Genomic DNA, 5,016 nt, shown 5'->3' with positions numbered 1-5,016 from the left:
GACAGTACTGGTAGCCACTATTCGCCGTTCCGATCAACAGATAGTCCACCATCAACAACTCGAGGGGCCTGGATGTGCTAATGGTCTGGACAGGTGCACGCTGCTCAGTAGACTTGTGGAGTTCACATGTACGACAGCTCAGGCAGACGTTTTCAACCAGCTTACGGAGTCCTGGGCAAAAAATGAATTGCTGGGTCCACCGGAGGGTCTTGTCTATGCCGAAGTGGCCGTTCCTTCTGTGGGCTTCAGCCACCATCTCATGGGCTAGCTGCACCGGGACGACAATCTGCAAACACTCTTCCAGCATATGGGATAAAAGGGCCCTGCGATACAAGACTCCATCCTTCACGATCAGCCGATCCCATTGGGCAAGTAGGGCAGAGGCCCTGGTTGATAGTCGGGCTCTTACTTCGGAGGGTGGTTTCTCTTGTGTCTTCACGTACTGTTTCAGTAAGACGTGTTCAGGGTCTCGATCTTGAAGCTTGGCCCATTCTTGTTGGGACAGGGGGGACCCCACTACGGCTTCGATCCCGCCTACAGCATACTGGCGGCTATCTTCTATTTGTTTAGCTAGCCGGGCAAAGTCGGGCAGTTCATCTTCCTCCAACTCTTCATCCCGGTTCCCCACTGGTGGGGATGATGTCACTCTGGAAAGGCTGTCAGCATTCTGATTCTCCTTCCCCGCTCTGTATTTAATTTTGTATTGGAATCTAGAGAGCCTTGCCATCCAGCGCTGTTCCATTGCCCCTAGTTTGGCATTTTCTAGGTGGGCAAGAGGATTGTTGTCTGTCACGACCAGCACCTCCGCTCCTGTCAGGTAGCCAGCAAATTTCTCTGTCATAGCCCAGGTCAGGGCCAGGAGTTCCAGGCGGAAAGAGCTGTAGTTGACGGGGTTCTTTTCGGTATCCCGGAGGGATCTACTGGCATAGGCTATTACGCGTTCCTTGTTATCTTGGACTTGGGAGAGGACCGCCCCGAGACCTTGAAGGCTGGCGTCGGTGTATAACTGGAACGGCAAGGTGTAGTCTGCAAATGCCAGAATAGGGGGTGATGTCAGAGCAGCTTGAAGCGCCCGGAAGGATTTTTCTTGGTCGGGCCCCCAGCTGATGCGTCGTCCTCTGGGACTGTTCGCAGTTCCTCGGAGGGTCTCATGCAGTGGTTCCGCAAGCCGGGCAAAGTCCTTGACAAATCGGCGGTAATAGCCCGCTAGCCCCAGGAAAGCCTGGACTTCTTTGATGGTAGTTGGTTGTGGCCACTCTCGGACAGCTGCTATCTTCTCTGGAGAGGGTTGGACACCTTCGGCTGAGATCCGGTGTCCCAGGTAATCGATCTCCTGCTGGAATAGACGGCACTTGCTGGGCTTTAACTTCAAGCCGTGTTTCTTCAAGCGCTGGAACACTTTGCCAAGCTTGTGAAGGTGATCCTCAAAGGTGGCGGAGTATACCACGATGTCATCAAGGTATATCAGCGTGAATTCGAAGTTGAAATCTCCCAGACAGCGTTCCATCAGTCTCTGAAAGGTCCCTGGTGCGTTACTCAAGCCGAATGGCATCCGGTCAAACTCGTACAGGCCCATGGGAAGGATGAAGGCGGTCTTTTCTCTGTCCTTCTCACTCATGGGGACCTGCCAATATCCACTGGCCAAGTCTAGAGACGAAAAATATTTGGCCTTTTTCAGGGCGGTCAGTGACTCTTCGATCCGGGGGAGTGGATAGGAGTCCCGGATCGTGCAAGCGTTCAGCCGACGGTAGTCTACGCAAAATCTCAGGGATCCATCTTTCTTTTTGACTATCACCACGGGTGCAGCCCATGGGCTCTGGCTTTCCCGCACCACTCCAGCGTGTAGCATAGATTCTAAGAGGCTCTTCACCTCCTGGTATTGTTGAGGTGGTATTTGTCGGTACCTCTCGCGAATAGGAGCAGCATCGCCCGTGGGAATCTCGTGTTGGATACTAGTGGTGTACCCGAAGTCGGTGTCATGCTTTGCAAAGGAGTCTTGGTGTTCTCGCAGTAGTTTCTCCACTTGAGACACTTCCTGTTTGGTGTACTGGGAAGGGTCCAGTTGCACTTTTTCCAGTAGTTTTCGCCCAATGTCTTCATCATTTGCTTGAGCATTCATGGCTGAGACAGTTACCGTCCGGCCATCTTCTGTAGACGGGGTGAATTGTAAGGGTCCCATGGGGTTCACTTCTGTAGGTAGAGCATATACTCTGGCAAGTTGCGTTCCAGCTTCAAGGGCTACACCTACGTCTGCGGTGTTGTTTAGCCTGACAGGGACTCTTCCATTCCTCACGACGGCTAGGGTGCGGGCGACTAGTGGGTTTAGCTTACCCCCACTTGGAGCTCTCGGTTCGATTAACACTTCAACTCCTTCAAGTTGTCGGTTGGTGTTAAGAGGCAGGGAAATGACTGTCTCTTTTTCAGTGGGCAAAGTAATCCGAGTACAGCGGGGCACTTTAATGGCTGCTAGGGGTAGTTGTTCCTTTGCCATCTGTTGAAGTCCAACGGTCCGGATTACGCGCTGGAACGCCAGACGAGTCGGTTTATGTTTGGTAACTTTCTGCCAGTACTTGGGCCCTTTTCTTTTCAACAGCATAAGATCCAGGTCTTTCAAGATATTCATTCCGATTATTACTGGAGTCTCGGAGCCGAAGCCTTCCTTGACAATGACGATTCCTCGTTTCCCTAGGTCTTGTCCACAGGCCTTCGTATCCATCCAGGCGACTCCGGTTACTGGAATGGGTAGGTTATTAGCCGCAATTATCTTAATGGTGGTATCTGGATCACAAGCAGTTCTTGGTTTGAGGTACTTTTCATAAAACTGTTCAGAGATCGTGGTCACTTGCGACCCAGTGTCCATCAATCCTTGTACTGCAACTCCCTCCAGAATAACTTCAAGTGTAGGACTACTCGAGGCAAGAGTACTCCGTTGCTGGCTCTGTTTTTCTACACCCCATTCTCTGTCCCCCCCTGCTGCTCGAGCCTCAGCTGCAGGGGTGTCTAGTTTAACGGCGGCCATTGTGGTGAGACCTGGCGTGGCGGGTCTGCTCGTGGATGTAGCTGATATTCTGTTCGTCGTGGTAACTGATGGTTTGTTCGTTGAGGACAACGATTCGCCCTATGACGGGAGTCACCACATGACCAACACGGTCCTGCGGGACGGCTAGGTTGCATCCGCTGGTCTCTCTGCCGTTCTAGTGTTAACTGTGACACCTGTTGCTGTAAATCTGCTACCATCTGTTTCAGCTCCTCGGTGTCACTGTTGGGCTGTTTAATGTCTAATATGGATCTGCACGCAGCGCTTTGAGTCTCCACATCCATGACGGGTCCCCTAGAGCGTTCTATGGCTTCCTGCTTGACTTCAGCGAAGGTGAGAGTCGGCGTCATCCGAATCAAGTCCTGTAGCGTACGGTTAAGATACTGGTCTCTCAGCCCTATAACGAATTGGTCTCTCAGTACCAGGTCACGAGGAGCCATAGTAGCCAGTTGTTCCCCTCTTGCACAGACTTGTTCAAGGAGTACCTGAAGGGCATTTGCATACTGGGGAATGTCTTCCCATTCAAGCTGTGTCCGTCTAAAGAACAGGTATCGCAGTGTTCCCTGGTATGTAGTAGGTCCATAGGTCTTTTCCAGCACCCGCACCAAATCCTCCAACACACGCTGCCCCCTGACCGTCTCCAGTCTGACTGTCGTCCATGCCTCCCCCTCTAGCGTCAGTACCGCCATTTCTGCCAAGGTCTTAGGGTCAATATTATACATTTCTCCCAGTATCCGCACTTGTTCCGCCCACTCTGGTACGGGGTAGTTTCGCCCGCCAAATTTCCTGACCTGGTTTACAATGGACACCGGCGGCGGTTTCTGACTGTATACTGGGCCTGGGTGGGAATCTTGCTGGGCACAGATCCTGCCGACTACGCCAGATGAAGTGACCGAGGGCAAGTTTGCCCATGTATATCCATGATCTGGCCCAGCAAAACTTCCACACTCAGATTCCATCTTAACAAACGTATCTTTACTGTTAAACATTTTCTTAACACAGTGGAACACAGTAATAAACAATGCAAAATATACCTATTCACAGAATTAACGTGTAATAATAAACTTTCCCTCACTGTCCCTATCCACACGTTACCAGTCTCTTTACTCCAGGAGGTTATCTTCCCACGTCGCAGGCCTGTCTGTCTCTGCAGGGATTAAACAAAGCTCCGTCTCTCAGGTCCAGACTGTAGTCCTTGGGGTACGGCAGGTAGGGGTGGAATATTCGGCCTCTCAACAGAGGACCCGCTTACAGTTCGTGGGTTCAGGATCTGAGGAGATGTCACCGCTGAGTGAATATTCGGCCTCTCAACAGAGGACCCGCTTACAGTTCGTGGGTTCAGGATCTGGAAGTCAGCTTTCAAGGGAGAGGGATCATCCAGACAATCTGTTATATCGCATTCACAGGAGGGCACCAGCATACACAGACTTCTCTCTGCACAGACTGATTTCCCGGGCTCTTCTTCCTCTCTCCCTCCTTCCTGGTCACATGACATAACAGGGGGGAGCTTAGCCAATACAGTTTTTTTCCCTGTAATCACATTCGGCGTAGGTATAACTTCTGGCCACACGGGGGCAGTGTCTGTCACAGATTCTTCTATGTCAATGATAACAGAACAGTCAGAGCCGGCCAGCTCATTACACAAATATACTCACAAAACAACAGAATAGAGCACAATCTCCAGTCCCTTCTTTCCAAAAAACCTTGGGCTGCTTATAACTAAAACTTATAAATAAAACAACTGACACTCTTTTGTGGGTCAAAGAGTTGGCCGCAGCTTTTATTATAACAACCATAAAAAACACATAACTTAGTCCATGCCCATTTCCTTTCTTATCACTGTGCTTTTCTTTCAAGCCAAATGCCAACTGTTGAACAGCGGGCCTTGCAATTAAAACTTAATTGATCATGGAAGAGACAGTCATGCTGTGACAACTTTACTTACAAAACTACCATGTAACTGTCAGCCTGATATACTG

Source organism: Ranitomeya variabilis, chromosome 5, assembly GCF_051348905.1.
Source record: "Ranitomeya variabilis isolate aRanVar5 chromosome 5, aRanVar5.hap1, whole genome shotgun sequence".
In the NCBI taxonomy this organism is placed as follows: Eukaryota; Metazoa; Chordata; class Amphibia; order Anura; family Dendrobatidae; genus Ranitomeya; species Ranitomeya variabilis.
Note: the sequence above shows the minus strand (reverse complement) of the source record.